Source organism: Amphiura filiformis, chromosome 14 (assembly GCF_039555335.1).
Source record: "Amphiura filiformis chromosome 14, Afil_fr2py, whole genome shotgun sequence".
In the NCBI taxonomy this organism is placed as follows: domain Eukaryota; kingdom Metazoa; phylum Echinodermata; class Ophiuroidea; order Amphilepidida; family Amphiuridae; genus Amphiura; species Amphiura filiformis.
This window is the reverse complement of record NC_092641.1, coordinates 50,420,933-50,444,451: the sequence shown is the minus strand read 5'-3', so window position 1 is coordinate 50,444,451 and position 23,519 is coordinate 50,420,933. Positions and strand designations below refer to the sequence as shown.

At 36.7% G+C, this 23,519-nt stretch overlaps 1 long non-coding RNA gene across 1 annotated transcript in view; it reads left to right on the top strand.

Moving 5' to 3' along the window:
* The window catches only part of LOC140170257 (uncharacterized), a 96,799-nt gene extending 80,612 nt beyond the window's left edge, over positions 1-16,187 (top strand). Inside the window, exon 4 of the long non-coding RNA XR_011861510.1 lies at positions 16,023-16,187. This is a non-coding gene — a long non-coding RNA (uncharacterized lncRNA). The remainder of the gene's footprint in view (positions 1-16,022) is intronic.
* The last annotated feature ends 7,332 nt before the right edge of the window (positions 16,188-23,519 follow it).

Sequence of the window (23,519 nt, the reverse complement as noted above, 5' to 3'; positions counted from 1 at the left end):
TTAAAAGTTGCACCTGAGCCCATATCAGTCAGGTTTTCTTTAACAAACACATGAATAGGCCTGGCCTGCTGTATTGTTGAGAGTTGACTCCTCTCTTTTTTTACATAATGAACCATTGTGACTGAACGCAATGACGTGTGATACTATAATTTGTTCCATAGGTGTAAAACAAATAAGGCTACACATGTCTTTTTACAGGTTTGGTCAAATATTTATTTTAAAAAGTATTTAGGGGGGAACTTATAAGTTGTGCACCCTGTATTGCTGTAGCTATTGCCAAAAGAAAGATCACATCATAAATATTTGAACATAATTATTTATTACCTATAGCCCCATAGATTTTTGTGGCTTAACCATCATTACCGGGGCCCGCGGGGGCACTCATGTACACATGCTGTAAACATTCGCGTGAATTGACTCTCAAAAATAACCCCAACTTAAGATTTAACAACGAAATTTAACCAAACTAACCCTAAACAAAGATTTCATCCAAATAAAAACGCCCTAAGTGAGGAATTGGTTTGAGATTTGCCCCTAATCAAGGATAGATGGCCTATTGCAGTGAACTTGATATATGTCACTACTAATTGGTTAATTGTGAAAAACTACCCCAAGCGAGGATCATCCTTGAGTATTTTGAGACCCTAATTGCAGATCCACCTTTTACTTTTCAAAATCTGTGTTTTCTTTCACACGCATGCTTACTAGTATTATTCTGAGTGGCTCTCGGGGCCATCATTCAAATAATGCTAAATTTGCAATATTTGGCAGATATACAGTACTTACAGAACAGGGCTGAGAAGGATGCCCGCAATGTTTTGCAAAATTCTGTTTTTTACGCGAATGTCATGTACTTTATTATTTGCATTGGCCGTGAGACATTTTCGAGAGAATAAAATCATTACATGTTCAAATTCGCCAGCAGATCCGCCATGAGCTGTTGACGTGTGGTGCATGGTGGTGTACTCTACGACATGAAATCGTGGGTGTGCGCTGGTTCGAATCTGAACGGTTCTGATTTTTTCTCTCCTTTATTAAAATGCCAGTTTGTCTGAGCTCCATTTCCTTATGTACTTTATTAAACTATATAAACATACCCTGCAAAAAACTAAGACTGTAGGTGCTGTAGTTTTGTCAAAATCCAAGATTTTGAATAAAACGCAGGAACTGTCGTTTAATTATTACGATGGAAATGCAAGGATGATCGTTTGGGATATGATTATGCACACATCAAAGGACCGTGCCATAGCATAACCGACAGAGTGATACGTTTTGGCGACATCAGCGCTGGTACATGTAGTAAATTCACTAAATTCCAATTTTCTTTGCATTGCTTTAGTTGTTCGGCTCAAAATGAAAAGGGGGCATATCTGGCAGGAAAAAGCTAACATTTTATTGAAAAGAAATAATTATCTATATTTGAAGAGCTTACTTCCAAACCGTGTTAAGTCCACAACCCCATGTGTCTCATTTACTTGTGTGATACAATCACAATTACTCTGACAAGTTTGACATTGACAATGAGTTGTACCATCAACAAGCTATTATTTACCATAACAATGCTGCATAACAATATGCAGACTATTGTTCTCATTTGGGAAACAAGGCCTCACACAGTATTGTAATTGTGCATGCATCCACTGTTTGCTTTGTAATGGTGCATTCAACTAAAATTATAATACCTCCCATTGCAATATTGCACAGGTTAATCAGAAGCATGGGTTTGTGGACTTAACACGGTTTAGAAATAAGCTCGTCATTTATTTTATGGAAATGTTACAACATGGCTTTAAGTAATTCATATGGAGTTTGAACAAAATTGAGTGCATATAAAACTTTGATAAAATCTCATCTCTTTTAAAGGCCCATTCAGTGATTTGCCAATCCGGACCATCATAAAATTTACAAAATTCAGATTTTGGTACCTTTGTTATTGTTATAGATGTACTAACATTCAGCCGAAAGCTGTGTATTTACAACAAAATAGGGCATTTACATGAATCTGTAATTTATATACAATATAATATAAATTAGCTATATGGCTTCAGCTTCGTCAATACCTTTCTTCGTTTTTGGCTTCACTTCTAAGCAATTTATAAACATTTTTTACACTATTGCTGCGATCATTGAATGGGACTTTAACTTTAAAGGCTTTTCATACTAACTTGTGTTAGAAGGATGAGGCTTCACAAGAGAGTCCTGCCACAAACCGAAGACAAACTGTTGCTCCTCCTCACTGTTAATAGACGTCAAATGTGCGTCAGCTAAATCGGCCCCAGTCCATGGATCTATTAAGGACTGTGCTGTGCAGTTGCTCTCTGCTTCAGGCTGAGTAGCAAGACCTCCATAGAACTTGTAGCATCTATTCTGGAATCTGGTCCATCCAGATGGGCAGGTGTAATAACAGCAGCAGAGAGTTTTTTGTGCCTCCGCCGGCAGTGGCCCAACAACGTTCCCAGGATTTGAGCCACTCTGTGTAAGGCAAAGGCCCAGCAGAGATGAGAAAATCACCAAAACTTTCACTAGCATAGCCATGATTACAGTCTGTCTGAATCAAATTAAGCTGACTGATCTAAAGTGTTTTCAAGTTAGCATGTACTGGCTCAGGGGCTATTTTAGGAGAAAAAGGTCACTGCACGTTGGCGAAAGTAACTCATTTTTGACTTAAGTTACCTCAGAGTCTTTTAGGATCGCCTTCGAGATTTCCAAGTTGATCGTATTATACGATATTTACTTCTTTTTTGGCAAGCGTAGCCAATTGCATTTGATCATAATTTGGTTTAACTCATTGTGTTAAAAAATTATTTTATTTTATGACCACTAAAACAGTAAGAACTTTTTTCTGTTGAGGTGTTTATTACTGACAATATAATCTCCACTCTTTTGTTTCCAAACCATGCACGTATAGTCACATCGCGGAAGAATACATGGATTTGTGCACAAAAGATCTAGATCCTGAAAATAAACGTCAGGTAACCTACTTTTAGCCTTGGTTCAAACGTCAGGTAACCTACTTTTAGCCTTGGTTCAAGGCATTAGGCTGGTTTTTTTTTCTCACTCAATATTTTCTTTTAAAATTGTTTAGTTTATTCACCATGGTCTAAATAGATGTTATGGCGGGCACAAAAGGAGATGGCGCACTTTGAAGTGAATAATCTTTTGTCAGCTGAAAGCATACAAAAGATTATTCACTTCAAAGTACGCCCTCTCCTTTTGTGCCCGCCATATTTCAAAAAGGCTTATGGCTCTACTGCTTGAGTATTGTTAAACCATGTCAAACCATATAGTTGGGGTTAGGAACAATAGATTTGGTCGAGAACCTGTATTTCTGTTTTGTTTTTTCGTTTTGTTTTGTTTTGTTTTTTGCTTTTCTTGGGTTTTTTCATATCAAACATTTAAAAATCATTTTCATTACCATAGCCCGACATTTACATTAGTTAATGACCATTTTATTGTTATTTTAATATGCTATAAACGCGTTTTGGTTTATAGCATATGTTTATAACGTTTTGAAAAACATTTTACCTATGTCTCACTGAGAAAGTAGTAATTTCATGTCTATATGATTTATTTGCCGAGGTACCGTATGTGTTTATTTTGTTTATTTTAGAGATATTTCGACTTGGTGACTACATTTCAACCGTAAAGAACAATGTAACAAATACACAGCCTTTTCAGCCTTTTCCATTTTAAAAATGTTACGTACATTTCACAGTCATGGTCCAGAATTTCATTAGATATCAACAAAGGAATTGCAAGGATACTATAGTGATTGTAACCTTTTAAAAAAAAAAAATCAATATTAACGATTACACATTTTGGATTTTGTTTATCAGTTTTTGCCCTTTAAGGGGGTGTAGTACCCTGATTTTCATTAGTACCCCTCGTCATTTTTTCTTGCAAATTTATGAATAAATCTATTTGACACAAGGGGCTCATACCTTCTTGGGATTTCAAGATATGAAAAGGACCCAAAATAGGAATAATAACCCAATACATTCTTTACTTCTTTCTCTTTCATTATGACAACACTCGGGGTCATATCTTCGTGACATTTCCAGACATAAAAAGGACCTAAAAATAAATATTGACCCAGGTCTTATGAGGAGTGTAACCCCCGGTGGATAGATTATTTTTAGTATATTCTTTGCTTTGTTCTCTTTCATTTGACACCACTCGGAGTCATATATACCTTCTTGGCATTTCAAGATATGAAAAGGACCCACAATATGAGTGTTACCCCGGGGAATTGTTATTTTATCATATTGTTTACTTTTTTCTCTTTCATTTGGCAATGAAGAGTTTCAATCATTATTGTCAAGGTAAGTCAACTTTTATACCTTGATTGTAGGTTTCTGTTCCGATCTCCATGATCTCTGTGCTCTGAATTTCTGATGATATGAAAATCTCAACTGTTTAAAAAGTAATCTGCGTGGGTGAGGTGGCTCCCGGAGTCCAGTGACGTAGCATCATAGGGGCACCACGGGGAGGGGGGCAGGTGCCCCCCCCCCCCATTGATCTGAAATTTAAAAAAAATCCCATAGGAAAATTGCCGAAAAACGGCTTGTGCCCCCCCCATCAGACCCGGTGCCTCCCCCCGATGGTCGGTGCCCCCAATGTGAAGACCCACTGAATGCCCCTTTAATGCTTCGCCTAGACTGCATATCACATGTGTTAATAAAATGAAATGGGTGCATTAGGCAGCTCCATTTGAATTTCATACACCCTCTGAGAAAGATTCAACCTGGATCTACCCCTGAGGGAGAGTGAGTTTCAAATGGAGCTGCTAATATGTTAATTCCATTTGAAATTCATACTCCTCCTGTGGAAGATATTTCCAAAATCTTCCACAGGGGTAGTGTGAATTTTAAATGCAATAGCCCAATCAGTCGCAGTAGAGTGATTTTGAATTTTTACAAAAGGCATGCACTTTTGAACTTGACTCTCAATTAATAACCATTTGGTAACAAAGCCAATTGTTATTCTTTGTAAACTCGTGGGTTTACTAGTCTCACCCTAAATTATAGTAATGACGATTTTGGTTCCAAAAAGCGCTAACTCCAAAGGCTGCTTTGTGTAAAATTCATTTGAAGATATTTCTAGTAGCATTAACATTCCCAATCTAAAGCTAACATTGACCCACTAGAATAGTTAAAACAATTGTTTAGTTTATCTTTAAAAAAATAATTGCAATTAACCTCCCACGTGCGAAGAAGAAAATAATAGATATAAAAGAAAATTATTATTTTTGCTGAACCATGAAATGGTATCAGCCTATCGGAGTGAATGTTACTTACTAGCTTACTTACTAGCTTACTTACTAGCTTACTAGCTTACTAACTGACTAACCATTTGGTCTGAAATGGACATATCTCTAAATGCCACAAAGGTATGACCCCATTAGTGGAGTCATATGAAAGAGGAAAACATAAAAAATATAATACAAATATTTCCAAACGTCGAAGGTCATCCAGGGTCACAGGGGTCAAAAAATGTCATTTTAACCAAAAATGGTCCGATTGCACTTAAATTTAAATGCAATGATCCTTATGACATTCTAAACATTTTAAAAACATTTTAAGATTCATTTAAGTTCATTAAAGGGTCATAAAGGGGTCAAAGGTCCAGTTTTCCAAAATGCTCCGATTGAGCTGAAATTTAAACGCAATGATCCTTATGACATTCTCAACATGTTGAAAATATTTTAAAATTCATTGAAGGTCATTAAGGGCTGGGGTATGAACGTTTGGACAGTATTTATTTTGGGACATTAGAGCACATCAGACATATCGAATTGCATTCTGAATACGAAGAATGTCATTCTGATATCAAATAATTTAGATTTTTGAAATTCGCAATTTAATACACATTTTATGGCAAATCATTAAAATTGATATTTTTGATATTTAACAGTACTTGAAGTAAACTTTATAAATCTGATGATTTATACTTAAAGTGTATGTAGGTGGGATAAAAAGCCGACGATCAATTGAAAAGTTTGACCTTTCGTATTGAAGATATGGATTTTTTTCCCCAAAACACCAAACAAAAATAAGGTCTTTTTGGGAAAAAATCCATATCTTCAATATGAAAGGTCAAACTTTTCAATTGACCGTCGGCTTTTCCTCCCTGCTATATATCATTAGATTTATATAATTTACTTCGAGGACTGTTATATATCAAAAATTTGACAAATATCAAATTTTTATAATTTGTCATAAAATTTGTATTATATTGTGATTTTCAAAAAATGAAAATTATTTCATATCAGAAAGACATGCTTCGTATTCAGAATGCAATTCGATAGGTCTGAGTGACAAAAAATACTGTCGAAACGCAATAAACGCTCATTTTAGATCCCTTAAGGGGCAATAAAGGGGTCAAAGGTCAAGTTTTCAAAATGCTTCAATTCAGCTGAAATTTAAATGCAATGATCCTTATGACATTCTTACATGTTTTAAATATTTTAAAATTCATTTAAGGTCATTAAGGGGGTCATACAAAGGTCAAAAGTCAAGTTTCAGCTTCTCACGATCAAGGTATATTAAAACGGCAATTAATGAAACAGTCTTATTAAAATTAATACTATCCTGCACAGTATTGCTGCTTGATCAGATCGTCACAGTCATCCGCCTAACTTACCTCATGCCCTTGCAAAGGGCACAGTTACTCTAGTTTATTTTATATTCTTTACTTTTCCTCTTTCATTAACACCACTCGGGCGGTCATACCTTCGTAGCATTTCGAGATTATGTCCATTACAGACTCAGGGTGACAGTGGTATAGGCCTACCACAATATACTGCCGAAGCCACATGGTTCAGCTATGGTGCGGTTATCGCTCTGGTTGTTCCACAAAGAGCTAAATCCATTTAAACTTTAAAATGTTAAAATACACCAGAAAAATGTGATACAAGGCAGCTAGTTGGGCTTACTCCCTATTCCAGAAAAATACAGAACTAATTTTCTGGGATTAAAAAAATATTATCCTGTTTTGCAAAATGAAACATATATAGCTAAATCCTAATCCTTTAGTTAGTCCTAACTGGCAATAAAAGTCAAATTTTAATATTTGGTCAATTTTTGAAATAAGGGCCAAAAACATGCGTTTTTAGGGTGTTTTTCGTATGCTGTGACAATCAAGCCCAAAGACTTGTATCAAGACTAATTTCAGTTTATGCAGTCTAATTTTTGGAAAAGACATGTTCCATTCTGATAACCGATAATTCAATTAAAGGAACATAAAAAAGTGAAAATTATAGCAAAATTTCAGCATATACTCAAGATTTTGATTGCTTAGACTTGTTCCAAGTCTTTGATTTTTGTGACTCGATTGTCAGAAAATATGCAGAAAATGCATGTTTTTGGCTCTTTTTTCTAGAAATTAATAAAATAGTGAATTTTTTCTTGCCAGTTATAACTAAAGGATTAGGATTGAGCTATGTTTCATTTTGCAGAACTTGATAATATTTTTTAATCCCAAAAAATTAGTGCTGTATTTTTCTGGAATAGGGAGTAGTCCCTTTTGGAAACAAACTCTTTAAATAATCTCTGGTCTCATGTACAATAGAGATCATAATTCATTCACATTTCAGAAGTAGCCCACATTGAATATCACATGCACGTCTCCCCCAGGATGAGCCATGCAGTTACGAACTATACCATGTAGTCACTGTCCAGCAAATACAAACATGTTTCAATAACATTATAAACGTGTAAGAAACGCGTTTTGAGTTGGTCAAAACATTTTAATAACATTTAAATGTCGGATTATGTAAAGGTCCTTAATACATTTTTAAAGCGTTTTATATGAAAAACACAACGTTTTAAATATCTTGTCAAAATGTTATTGCAAAATATATTAGGCAAATACTTAAGGGATCGGTCACCCACCTTTACACAGTATTTTGTGGGGCCATCAGACATATCGAATTGCAATTCTGAATACGAAGAATGTCCTTCTGCTATCAAATATTTTTGAATTTTTTAATTCGCGATTTAATACAAATTTTATGGGAAAATATACAAAATGGATATTTTTGACATTTAGCAGTCCTCGAAGTAAAATTTATAAATCTAATGATATTTTCTTTCTATCGCCAGAAGGTAAAACCGACGATCATTTGAAAATTTGGAATTTTCGTATTAAAAATATACATTTTTTTTTTCAAAAAGACTTAAAAAATTTAGGTAAAACAAAGTTTGTATCTTCAATACGAAAGGTCAAAATTTTCAAGTGATCGTCGGCTTTTCCTCCCAGCTACATACCCTTTAAGTGCATAATCATTATATAGGGCCTATTTATAAATTTGACTTCGAGGACTGTAATATGAAAAATAAAAAGATATCAATTTTAAATAATTTTGCCATAATGTGTATTATATCATTCCTCGTATACAGCATGCAATTCGATATTTCTGATTCCCACAAAAATACTGTGCAAATGTTGCTATCCGTTCCCTTAATAAAGTTCGACCTGTATTAGAATGTTTGCACCAATGTTTGCAATAATGATTTTTGAATGTCATTGAAACGTTTTATACCCTTTATATAACCCGATATTTTTTGTAAAACGTTTTGTACGCATGTTTGAGTTTGTTCGCTTGTTTGCAGATCTTACACCACCAAATAAATCCCCATAGAGATATGTACTAAATTTGCCTCGAGAAAACGTCATTTTTTCTTTGCAGGAGCGACTCAGTTCTTAGCGACAGCTATGATGGTTGAAATTAGCCCTAACCTGATCCCTCTGACTGGGGAAAAAATATAGGTTGACCATCATTATTTTTTACGACTGGCCCTCGAAGTCTATGATGTCTGGGAGACTTGCAGGATTTGATATTACTAATCATGACCAATCCAAATTTAGCCAAGTTATGCAAATTTCTGCTAAGTTTAATGCTTACTTTAGTTTTTCTGAGAAATGCACCCAGGCTGGTGGCTCAGCATAGTATTTTATTAACAGAAGTTTTTCTCCAAATTCGTTTCCTAATGACAAATTCATACATAAAATAGCTAGAGTATTATGCACAACCATGACAACAGGCCAGTGGACTACGGGGAAGTCTACGCCCAGAGTCCACGAACCTTAAAACTAGCGCCTGCACATTATTTTGCCTACCTGTGGGACCCGGAACATGCGGAACCAAAGAGTCCAGCCACAAGTTGTAGACGAACTGTTGCTCTGGCGCACTATTAATGGATGCAAGATGTCCTCGGGCTATGGTGCTGCCAGTCACTGGATTTGCAAACAGTTGCCCTCAGCTTCATACCAGGTACCAAGATTTCTACCGTAGAACTTGTAACAGTGGTCTTGGAATCGTGTCCACCCAGAAGGACAGGTGTAGTAGCAGCAGCATGTGTCTGTCTTGTGTCTTCTTCATCAGTGCTAGGTGGAATGGATTGACCAGGTGGGTTAGATTGACCAGGTTGTCGTCCAGATTGCTGCAGGCTTACCACAATCAACGTGGATAGAACCCACAGAAATGGAACAATTTGAGCCATTTTGATATTTGCGACAAATTACCACAATCTTCGAGTTAACTTGAACTTGACCGATGTCTTCGTTGCGTACATGTAGAGTTGAAATGCGCAGATTGCTGCAGCTGAAGCTGTTTTTATATGTTTCTATATCCGGGATGATTCATATACCTTTGGAAAGGGTGCCCAAATTCCACAACAATTACGTCTGGTCAGTATTGTTCTATTTTAGCCATGTGTGCTTTATTTGGACACGTGCTATTTACCACACATTGGCAAAATTACAAAACACGTATACCGTCCCAAAACAATTCGCCCTTCCTGGGTCGCCCTTTTAGATCCGCTTGCGATCTTGTCACGGTCAAGGCCATGACGACAGAACTCGCACGTATGTGCTGAGGTTTTCAGGGGTATATATGTGACCATCCAGCACAACTGAGCCCTGAAGTCGCCATTCATCATTATTGAGATATTCAACCAAAATATTCTGCTTGAAATTAGCTTTAAAATGATGTATATCATGTCTATAGTACTTGACATTTAAGTAGTGAAAATCAATAAAACAGTCAATAAATCCTTTGTTTCCTATTGTTTATTGTTAAGTTCAATGGAGCATATCTCAATAGTGGCACTGGCGACATCCGGGCTCAGTTGTGGTGGATTGTCACATATAAGCTACATAATTATTATATATTTTACAGAAGGGCTTATTATTCCCATACCTAAATTTTAAAAAGATGTTTATTTTTCCATAATTTGAGATATTTTGCAATGGATAAAAGGCTTCCATAACTTTCAAAAGAGCTCGTTTTTTAAAGTAGGGAATTGTCACGGTCATTATAATATATACCCCTGTGAGTTTTTTGTGGTTGTGATACGACAAAATCAACGCAGTCAGTCAGGGGTAGAGAGCTACTTTACCCGGGCTACTTTATCAACACAGTGTATCAGGGGTAGATAGCTACTTCATTAACACAGTGGATCGGAAGTAGATATCCGAACACAAAATAAATCATAATCTCATCCTGCACCTTATGACATTGTTTCATGACACTGTTTCATGACACTAGAGCTATGGAATGTGTGATTTGATAGAGATGATCAGATCCAAATATGAAGAAATAAAAGTAGAAAGTGTTTGTCATCATGATTATGGTAATAAGGAATGCTCATGCATATTCATCACAGTTTGCGTCTGATGTCACTGTTAACCGGACTTCCCGCGACCCTTGATTGGTTATTAGTGCGTAAAAGGAGGATTGATTTATCTGGTGCAATCATTGGAATTGGAAAGGGTAGTATCCCAGAATACGATCGCAAAGGGGCATACATTCAAAAGGTGTGAGCCGATTGAAATAATTCGTTTGGTTGATTAAAGCTAACGATTCTAACGTTTACGCCGGGAGTTTCTGAGAAAGTCCCCCCCCCCCCCCACAAGACCAAGTGCACAAATATGACAATTATCGTACCAGAAATTTTAAGTCAATTGTGACCATAATTTAGTATGTGATCTATGGTTGGTGTAAGCATTGTTTTCGCACTCACGTGTTTTTGAACTCAATCAACCCATAAACCCCAAGGACACCCAGTCGACTTACGTGACTATTCAGGTTAAAGCCATATTATAACATTTCTGTAAAAATAGATTAGTATTTATTTTCCATAAAATGTTAGCTTTTACTGTCAGATATGTCCCCGAACAAGTGAGGCAAAACATAGCAAATTGGAATTTACTACTAGCGCCAATGCATGTTACTCCTGCGGTTATAACGGTACGATCCTCTGGGTATGTGTGCATGTGTATCCCGCACACCGTGTACGTACTGTGCATACGTGTTCGACTAATATTTTCATCGTAATAATAAAACGACGGTTCCGGCGTTTTATTCAAAATCTCGGATTTTGACTAAACTACAGCACCTAAAGTCTTGATTTTTGCAGAATATCTTTATTGACTAAAGTGCATTACAATCGTGTCAAAATCAGAATTAAATTTTTTTGAGGGCGTTCTCCTCAGCAAATGTTATAATATGGCTTTAAAATATCAATTAAGAATTCATTAGCAGTGTTGTAATGGCATCGTCAATACAGCAGTCACGTATTTTGTGTCGGATCCAAGAGCTCTGATTTTGTTTGTTCGTTTTTCTGTTTGTTTTCGACAAAATATCTTAGTAGTCATACAGATTGTAACAATAAAATTTATACAATTGCAATTTCGCTTTTTAGAAAAAAAAATAAAAGAGATCATGGCAACAATGTTATATCCAGTGGAATCAGTAACATCTTGGCTAACAGAAAAACTTTACTTGGTTTCTTTACTAGTTCGGGCTCAAACGCTATGCTGGCGTTCGTCCAGAAAATGAGTTGGGCTACTGTTGATATTTCGCGCATATCAAGCTTGCATGGCGTAAAATTGACTTTCATAATTAGTAATTACGTTTTTACTTTTCGGAAAAAATAAAAGGGGTCATGTCGTAAATGTGATAAACAGTAGAATCAGTTATGCTTGTTATATCTTGGCTAACAGAAAAACTTTACTTGATTTCTATCCAAGTTTAGGTTCAAACGCTATGCCCGATTTTACTTAATCGCCCGAGTTGGATCACTCTTAACATGTTCGCACGTATCAAGTTTGTACCGCGTAAAATGAAATTTCATGCTTCTCAGAACAAAAGCACTTAAAAGGGCATTTCGTGATCCACAGCCTCATCCCCCTACTTTTCTCAAAAAAAATTGTATATCACTGGAAACCTCTGGCTACATAATGTTTATGTACAAAATATTTCTTGCAGATTAATTCGTTTAGCAAAGATATCGTGAAATTTGAATTTCGTTCTGGTGCACCAGAACGAAATTACAACGCATTGTCTATGGAGCAGTGTAATACACATAATCATGCATAACTCGCGAACGCAAAATCGGAATCAACTGAAATTTTGGGAATAGGTTTTTTCATGGATATCTAATGAAAAATTACATTAAAGGTCCGTAACCCGATCGACAGCATCATCCCCCGATTTTTTCATTGTTGATGAGGTTTTGGTATCACATAATAGATACTATTTTTCTCATTACAGTCCTGAAATTTGACGCTCCAAGTCGATGTATTTCCGGAGAAATCATGAATCACAGCGGTTTTTACAGGTATACCAGTTTGTAAACAATGGTAAATACTTTGGATTTCTGGGAGGGAATTATGAACGAAATATCAGTCACCGCAACAGCTACTTTGGTTTCGCGTCATACACATTCTGTGAAAAAAGCGAACCACACTAACTGCTGAGGAGACGGTGCGCCGTATATAGTTATGAAAACGGCATCAGTAAGCGTGGTGTGCTAAATAGCTCAATTCTCGCTATTCGCAATAAGGGCGCCGCCAGCGGATTTTTGCGATGTAATCGTGATGTATCATGGGAAAAGGTCGACATCCAAGTCCGCGCAATACGAATATTACCATGCTATTACATAGGAACACGTGACAATATTTTTTAGTTTGTCAAAATAAAGGTGTTACACGCGAATCGATACTCAATAATACTTAATAATGTGATTTGAAATGTGCACAATTAATTTTTTCTCTATCGATTTGCGTGTAATACCGTTATATTGACAAACTAAAAAATATTGTCACGTGTTCCTATGTAATAGCATGGTAATATTCGTATTGCGCGGACTTGATGTCGACCTTTCCCATGATACATCACGATTTTCCCATGATACATCACGATTACATCGCAAACCGCTGGCGGCGCCCTTATTGCGAATAGCGAGAATTGACTAGCGCGTTTGTTTTTTACCCGAGAGGTACCCGGTTCAAAACCCGGTCTCGAAAGGTTTTTTTTTCCTCTCCATTTTACCCAAACTTTTTTATATTCATTTGAAATGTACATATTGCAAGGGGAAATATATTTTGTTTCCTTTTTTTCTGAAACGGTACGAAAAAAAAACACTTTCCGTTCAATACGGGCCGGGCATTGTACAGCATGTCAGCATTCGTCATTGCCTGCCCAGAATGCAATGCTATAACTTCATCAACACAGTGTATCATACGTAGATAGCTACTTCATCCACACAGTGTATCAGACGTAGATAGCTACTTCATCCACACGGTGTATCAGATGTAGATGGCTACTTCATCCACACGGTGTATCAGACGTAGATAGCTACTTCATCCACACGGTGTATCAGAAGTAGATAGCTACGTCATCCACACGGTGTATCAGATGTAGATAGCTGCTTCATCAACACAGTGTATCAGACATGGATAGGTACTTCATTCACACAGTGTATCAGAAGTATATAGCTGTCATCCACACGGTGTACCAGATGTAGATAGCTACTTCATCCACACGGTGTATCAGACGTAGATAGCTACTTCATCCACACGGTGTATCAGACGTAAATAGCTACTTCATCCACACGGTGTATCAGACGTAGATAGCTACTTCATCCACACGGTGTATCAGACGTAGATAGCTACTTCATCCACACGGTGTATCAGAAGTAGATAGCTACGTCATCCACACGGTGTATCAGATGTAGATAGCTGCTTCATCAACACAGTGTATCAGACATGGATAGCTACTTCATCCACACGGTGTATCAGAAGTAGATAGCTACGTCATCCACACGGTGTATCAGATGTAGATAGCTACTTCATCCACACGGTGCATCAGGCGTAGATAGCTACTTCATCCACACGGTGTATCAGATGTAGATGGCTACTTCATCAACACAGGGTATCATAAGTAGATAGCTACATCATCATCACAGTGCATCAAAAGTATATAGCTACTAACTTCATCAGCACTGTGTATCAGAAGTAGAGGGACAGGTAAATGGCGAGTTAAGAATGGGCGAGTTAGATGAAAAGCGAGTTAGATTGGCCCCCTGCAGAGATTAAAGAGTGACCCCTGCTGAGAATACGATAAGTCCCATCGGCGAGTTAAGATTTACAACAAGTCCTGCCGGCGAGTTACGACAAGTCCCATATGCGAGTTAAGATTTTTACGGCAAGTCCCGCCAGCGAGTTAGGATTTTTACGGCAAGTCCCGCCGGCGAGTTACGACAAGTCCCATTGGCGAGTTAAGAATTACAACAAGTCCCGCCGGCGAGTTACGGCAAGTCCAATAAGCGAGTTAAGATTTTTACCGCAAGTCCCATTGGCGAGTTATAATTTCAAATCTCTATGCTTTATATTTAATTCTCACCATCTGTTGTTGTCTGCCATTTGTCAAGTCAAGAAGGCTAATTATCACATGCTGGGTAATTAATGATGGTTCAGGGCACCTATGTTCAGGGTAGGCCTGGCATTTTCGGGTAATTTGAATGCATTTTGATAGCCCGAAAATGCCAGCCTTAGTTCAGGGTAATGTATTGGGTAACCTTGGAGCAAATAATAATTTTAAGCAGGAACCACTTGTCAGAGAGGCCCAGCAATGTAACAAATAACAGATCTGCAAGTATGGATAATTAATTAATATTATAATATTACAAGGTAAAGCATTACTTTCCAAATTGAAGACCTCACAGGAAAAACCTACATCAAGTCCTACATGTAACTTGCCAATGGGACTTGATGGTGTTGCTGTAACTCGCTTGCAGGACTTGATGGTGTTGTCGTAACTCGCTTGCAGGACTTGATGGTGTTGTTGTAACATGCATAGCGATCTATTAAAAAATTGTATTCATCTATTGTTATGGTAATTAATCCTGTTACATCATCACTTCGACGGCGAATAGAACAACTGTGAATTTAGTGTCACCCCCAAGTTGACTCATACGAGGGGCGGTCAAAAAGTTCGTAGAACTCGGTATGCTACTTTGTCGCACGGTATTGAATTTGGTCTCATTTGAAAGCTTGTTCCTTCAAAACATTACTGCAAAGATGTTAGATTTTTACATCACTGTACGTGGGCAGGACACAGACACTCTTCAGAGGAAGCCTACCTACACGAATTCACAGGTACTATCAGAAGTGAATACAGGATCATTATGGAAATTTCTCCCTACGGCGGTAAAAACTCAAATGAAATTTAACATTGTGCAGTTGTTGTAAATGGTAATGAAGTCATTGGTATTCAACAGCAACGAAAGAATGGGATGAGCGTCCTTGAAGATTATCCCAAGGTCTTTCAAGTACCTTGTTCTACGAACCTATTGACCGCCCCTCGTAGTTACTGTCTGAACATCTGTGAAATAATGTGTGGCTTTATTGGGCGCGTATGCAACAAGAGGGATCTGTTGGTGTTGAGGGTGGTACGACCCCCATCCAATCATTTTGACTCCTGGGTTTTTTAATGTATATTCAATCGGGGCCCTAACTTTAATCGCTAAAAGATTGAGGATTACTCCTTTTGATCGATTCAAAGATTGAAAATTCAAAAAGTCGGCAGATATTGAAAATCATTTTTTTTAAATTAAATATTTAATCGGAAAATTTAAGAGAGAATAATATTATCGTTCTTTACTCTTTGTTGAATGTCACCAATATACAATGACCCGATATAACCATTAATTGACATTTTTATGTTTTTATCGTAGGTTGCCGGTATCGTTCGACAACGACGACTACTACACGGACAAGAAACTGCAAACAAACACGTACACGGACTTGTAAACTAGACTGCCAACAACAATGATTGGTTATAAATATTGCTAAAGTTTAATAATATATAAATAGTACTTGATTAGGATATAAAGACAATGATGCTGGCCTGGTTGAAAGCCCTATAATGGCACCTCCGCTATCATCTAAATTATTACGTCATCCATTTTGGCTCCATATTTTGCTGAAATGGTCTGAAATTATTATTCTTTCCATGATAAAGCAGAATAAGAATAGTTTGCACTATGTAGGATGTTTCATGCCTTGTTAACATTATCAAAATAGTACAATACCCATTGAGTTCTATTGAGTCCATTTAAACTGGACAATCATTGTTCTGTTATACCTGGATAAGAAAGCACCCTAGATACTTAAAACTATTATTTTCATGATTTCTTGCAACTGGACACATAATTCGCCCCCTTCGTGGAATCAATTAGACATATGACGTCACAGTGATACTCTTTTGCCAATAACACCATAAACATACGTCATAGATCATAGATAGGTTAAAGTATACTTATTTGAATCATTATTGCTAGAGGATTACGATGGTGCGAGATTTGAACAGATAATTGTAAACATCAACTTGACCATCTGTGCAAAGTTCACCCTTTTTCACTAAATAGAGGTAGGCCTACTGTTGAAATGCCTCCAATCAGCGCTATATGTAGGCCTACTATTACTCTGCTAATTGTGAACATGATTTGCACGATTAGCCGTTTTAGAGGTATGGTGGATACAATAGGATGGCGCTGCACGAACTGGGTAAAGTCTTTTGAATTTTTTTTTACCTATATTGAATACTGCCCTCCTATTGTGTACGCGATGCTTCGAAAAGGTTAATTGAAATGCATGTGAACTGAAATATATTGCATTAGTACAATAAAAATGATAAACATGCTAAAAGGGAACGTTTTTGTTGTAAAGTATATCGACCAAAACTTCAACGGCTCATCGCGGGTAAATAGAATATAAACCCATCAAACTAACTCCGGAAAGATCGATGTAGCCATCTGTGATGTAGCTTTAGTAATAGGAAAGAAGTGTTTATCACAGGTGTACACAACAGAATATGTTTCCAGTTGGACAAATACCAATTTACAAGTATAAAGTAGGGCTAAAGTATTTTTGCCAATGATCCAGCAGCTAAACAGCACATATCCTGTAAGAAGTCCAAACATTATTATGAATTGGTGTAATGTCGGCATATTTCACATAATATTCAGAAAAAGTTTTGCCCGGGCAGCATGTGCCTCGGGGTAGACCCCCTTTTTTCAAGCCGACTTGTATACCCAATGCCCCCCCAGCAGGCCCAGCACCCCCCACCCCCACCCCCACACACACACCCCCACACTTAATGACCTTCTTATCAAGTAAGGTAAGGCACGATATATAAATAGACAAAGTTATATTGATGTTTAACTGAAAATACTTACTGATGTCTTATTTTAACTGCAAGATGGGGAGGCGTTAACTTCAAGTTCTATGAAAAGTATAATATAGTTGAGTTTGCTTTATGCAAAAAGGACATAAAATCTAAGCCACTAATCTACCCAAATTATTGGTAATTTACCCCCTTGACTAGTTCACTCCCAACTCAGCCACTGTACAGCTCAACTTACCGTACTTTGCCTAACCAGACAGTCCATGCCAAAATTGTTACTACACCTTTACATTTCATCGAATCTCTTTTTGATGTCTGTCATTTTGAACATCATACTTGAAAGATGTATGCTATGTAGAAACTTTATTTTGCAATTTCATAATTTGCATATTATTAGCATATTTGCAAGAAAAAACATGAAAATCAATAAATACCTATATTTTTCACAATTTCAATATTTTATTAGAAATTAAGCATGTAGGCCGTTTGTTATGACTAAAGTCTTGATGAATGAAACTGTTAGACAGATTTTGATATGTTTGCTTATTTTTCCTTTTTTGCCCCAAAATGTGTAAAAATCACAATTTTTTGGATGACCTATATTTTCTTTGAATATTATCAAATTTCTTAATTTAGGTATAATACAGTGCAGAAACAGATGTCAAAAAAATCTGTTAAAACAGATTTCCAATAAATTGTTCCATTTTCATTTTTGGGTTAAATACTCAATTTTCATGCGCGGGATATTTGAAACATAAAATGAAAACATGTCCATTGCACTTTTTCTTCGAGATGTACTATAATATCAAGGTTACGGATATATTATAATCCTTCTTATCTTCACTGATCCATCAGATACCTATTGTTATGAATGATCAATGAAAAGGTTCAGAACTGGGCTACTAATGGTCTTGTCAAGTATCTATACCGTATTCACTCGATAGTTAGCACATGTGCTTACTATCGAGGGCTTTTGAAAACGTGCAAAAACGAAAAAAAAATGAACAGCGCCATCCACAAAAGTGACAAAAGTGTAAAGGGTTTTGAGCAAATCATCGATACACATAGCTATACGAACAATTAAACCTACAAATTTGTGTGTTAACTACATTAGCTCAGTTGGTAAAGCGACAGAATTTGAATCATCTTAAGAAGAGCGAACTGAGCAGGAGTTCGAGGCTCGTTATAAACTTTTCCGTTGATTAATTTTTATTTTGGGGTTTGAGCTTTTCTTGATAAATTTAATCTTTTTTTGCTTTGTTTTTCATTTTGTTTCTTTATTGTTTCTTATTTGCTTTATTTTGTTTTGTTTTTTCTTTTCTTTTCTTTTTCTTTTTTCTTTTTGTTCTATTCATACTGGGGTCATGGGCTGTTTATTCAACAATGTAGTTGGGTATGCCCTCAATGTTAAAATGAGGTGGTCATGGTCCTCTTTGCCATTACACGCTACAGAAATTCCATATTTTTCAAAGGCTCTGATGATGGTTCCCTTCTATCAAATATTTTTCTATTTCAAAATACTGACTTCGTTTTACATCAAGAAGGACACAATAACTGCGACTTAAACGTGATATGGACATGCTTTTTAACCGCAAAGAAATCTTTTGCATTTTATAATTTTAACCTTATCCATTATACTTTTATGATTTCGTGCAATACGAGAAATAAAAATACAAAGAGCGTGTTTATAGTGAGCCAGATTATGCGGTATTTAGCTGGACTGCCACGCAGTCTATATTTGTTTATGTTTTACTAACCATTGCAAATCTAGACTGCGCGGTAGTTTAGCTAAATAACGGAAAGATTGTCTCACTATAAACACGCTCATTGTGTAACATGTAAAATCCCGCTCCGATTCAATTGTGCCTGTTACATTGTGTGCTTTATTGAATCAGGGACCTTGTATACGCTGGCGAAGTTACGTAATAAATCGGATTAACTACCATAGCAATAGGTGAAAACAATTTTGAACATACCGCGCTGCACTACAAGCAGGTTGAACTAATCACCTGTGTATGTCTGCAATCATAGATTGAATACAATACTGGTCTTTTTAAAGATACTAATCTTACAGGTGCAAGTGATCAGCATGATATGGTTCAATGCCGAGGTACCGAGTGAACGTGTCAGTGCAGCGCGGTATATTCAAAAATTGTTTTCACCTATTGCTATGGTAGTTAATCCGATTATTACGTAACTTCGCCAGCGTATAGAGGCCCTGCATGAAGTTATCGATTGGCTCCAGACAAAGGATTTGAACCGGTGTCCTTCACCGTAGTTATAGCGGAGTGCAGTCCATTCAATCAAATGTTGTCATCAACCTATTTGATCGTAGTGCAGGGTTATGTGTGTGAGACGAACTGTCACGGTAGATTGCAATCTTGCTTTTATTGAATGCATTTGAGTAGTCCGCCATATTTACGGGATGATACGTCACATGCAAGGCCTCTATATGGAGGGACTGTAAACGGCTTCCACCCATTGTACCATGCGAGTTGCTGGTTTACAAATTATCCTCAGTTGAGCAAGCATGAATAATACGTTGATCAATAGACCCTGGTACGAATCCAAGCACAGTTACAACACAGCGCGTGGCTTGTCTTGTACATTGCGAAATGAGCCTACATGTTTGCCTATAATGACAGACTCTAGAAATGCCAACATAAATCTTCAAAGAACATCATCTTAAGAATTATTTCAGTATCGAAATCAGTAGGAATACCAAGCGTACGGTGTACACATTCCAGAAAAAATATAATTTTGTTTGTTCTAGCATTCTGTATCTCCACAAAATTATCAATGATGTAAATGATTTTCCATGCTACACAGAAATTGTGTTCGACAAAGGATAGACATTTTACACAATTTTACATAATTTAAAAAAGATATTGGAATATTTTGATGTTTTTTAATATTTAGTAGGGCAACATGAGTAAATAATAAAATTCAAACATAGCGCACTCGGCGCAACTCGAATACAATCGAAGGTCGAAAAGATAATCTGATAACAATAGCTTGACAATAATCTGTTTCCAGTCCCTGATTAAATGGCCAAAAATACGCCAACAATGACATAACAGGAAGCCAAAGACGAATTCTGATCACCAAGTGTGTTGGAGAAGTATGGAAGGACCTACTGTACATATTTCGATGAGCATAACAAACACCAATTGGTGTCGTATGACCTTTGACATGCATGCATTCTTTTGTCGAGAGTGACATGGTCTTTCAATTCGTGCCGAGTGTGCATGGTCAGACTTGACTATGCATCAGTGGTCATGAAAGGATTCAATTAACCTCTGCCTCAGTAATCCCAAGCAATTGTCTGAAATTGCTCCCCGGAGATGTATCATGATAGTCATATAACGACCAAAAGATAAATGACTGACTATCATTGAGGACTAAGTTCCGCAGTCTAGGTGAAGCTGAGTCCTATCAAAATCAAACAGGAAACAATTTCGTGCCTAATTTTAACACCGGGAATTTTTTTTCAAATGTATATCCAAGAACTATGTTTTTATTCAACCTTTTTTTTTCAACATTACTGGAAAAAAAAAAAGTTTTTTATTTGACCGAGAATTTTCAAAGCAAAAACGCGTATTTCTGAATTGTGCTGAGTTCAACATGTATCGACCGACTTTTAGCACGACTATGCGTAACAATTCGCAAGGGAAATGTTACGTGTAATCCGATTATCACTGTCAGCTGGATCACACTTTTGAGTTCTGCACCACGATCGATATGATCGCAACACAAAGTCTATGGCATTCAACGCCATTTATTGTTCTATTGTGTCCCAACAGCTATGTCTGCCATTGAGGTGTAGCATGCATGGGTGTAGAAATGCATGAAATTGGATGTAGGGGTGAAATTTTAAAGTTGATCCAATTATTCGCCAGCGAAGTGTTACGTGTAATCCGATTATCACTTTGTCTATTAGAACGAAATGAGCGTATTTATTTGCCTTCAAAAAGTGCGTGATCCAGTTACTAAGGAGTTATGTAACCACTCCACTTTTAATCCAACTGATCTCTAATTGTTCCTTTGGTAAAAATAAATAAATAAATAAATAAAAAGCCCACAAAAAACCTTCAAGAATTGTCAAATGTAGGCTTATATTCGTAGTTAAAAAAAGACATGTAAAACAAACATGGCAAAAAAAAAAACTAAATTGTGAAATACTGAACAGATTTGAACTTCATCGAGTCTCGAAGTCCGGCGTTTTCCAAACTGAGCTAATGGGGTTCAGACATACATTTGCAGGTTGAACTGTTCGTATATAGGTATATAACCCATGACCCCAGTATGAATAGAACAAAAAAGAAAGAAAGGAGAAAAAGAAAAGAAAAGAAAAAACAAAACAAAATAAAGCAAATAAAAAACAATAAAGAAACAAAATGAAAAACAAAGATTAAATTTATCAAGAAAAGCTCAAACCCCAAAATAAAAAATAAAGCAACGGAAAAGTTTATAACGAGCCTCGAACTCCTGCTCAGTTCGCTCTTCTTAAGATGATTCAAAGTCTGTCGCTTTACCAACTGAGCTAATGTAGTTAACACACAAATTCGTAGGTTTAATTGTTCGTATATAGCTATGTGTATCGATGATTTGCTCAAAACCCTTTTCACTTTTGTCACTTTTGTGGATGGCGCTGTTCATTTTTTTTCGTTTTTGCACGTTTTCAAAAGCCCTCGATAGTAAGCACATGTGCTAACTATCGAGTGAATACGGTAGTTATTTTCATGACTGTGTCAACTCAAAAATCATGCAAGGTCGAATGTATGAAAAGTATGATCAGTTGAGCTGTACTGTCACTTTGTACCTGTCTCTGTTCCTGGACGTCTGGTCAGTTAATTTCTCATTAGCTCAACGATGATAATTATTGAATTAGTGGTCACACTTGTAGGGATCAGCAGCAGGGGTACAATTTTTATGTCCTTTTTCATAGAGCAACTCAACTGTAGCTGATTTTCATATAATGTAATGATTCTGTATATGTTACCAATAAAGGGCCCCTGAAATGTATCGATGTATTCCTTTTAAATCATAATTACTGTAAACATGGTAAATGACGACCTGGTGTGAAGACCTCTGGTGCATCAGCTTTGATACGAGCATAAAACGAATGTATGGTGTGATATAAAAAGGCAACATTAAATTCATGTTTAACTAAAAATAACTAATTCTTCGTTTTATCATTTACGTGTCTCTCCATTGCTACATTATGATTTCATACTGCATGAGCTAATTAGGTATTCTGCTTAGTATGAAGACATACTTGCTAACGGCATGGTGTGTGCATCGGCCTTGCGATAAGTATGAAATCATTGGCCCCCGGGGGGACACAAGTATGACAAGTGCAATTTCATACCCTAAATAAGTATTGACATTATTTTTGCCCCCATTAGAAGCAAGTAAATCAGTCAACCCTTCATGATAACTGGGAAAACACAAATTCAAAGTTCATAATTTTTTTACCTCTATTACATGCTATATTTGGCTCAAAGGGCCCTAAACACTGATTTATTGTACAAGATATACCCTTTTTCTCAAATTTTCTTGTTTTAGATACCCTATTCACGATACGTAAGTACAGTGCCTGATCATGAAAAAAGACCCTTTTTACTTGAATCTTTGGCCACGCATGATACCCCCTGGTCAATGACCAGTGGCCCCCCTGGCTCATTGGTGTTGTTCGACGGTATACCCATACCTCTATACAGCATTGAAATGCGTGTTTACAAGCTAGACGATAAACAATATTATTAACTTTTATAGTGGTTTAATGTCGTGTTTACTGTTGAGTCACGTTGTATTGGTTTATCGTGTGGATCTAATCTGTAGGAAAAGAAGCATTTTGAAAGTATTTGGTTATGTGCCAAAAATCCCCTGAATGACCTTTGACCCCAAATCTGTGTTTACCCCATAGGCCCGGGCTATAACAAAAGGTCAATGTCCAAATCTCATTACTGTACCTTGTAATCTGTAGGAGAAGCATTTTTGGTAAAAATCACATTTTAAGCCAAAATTACTCATACGTGACTTT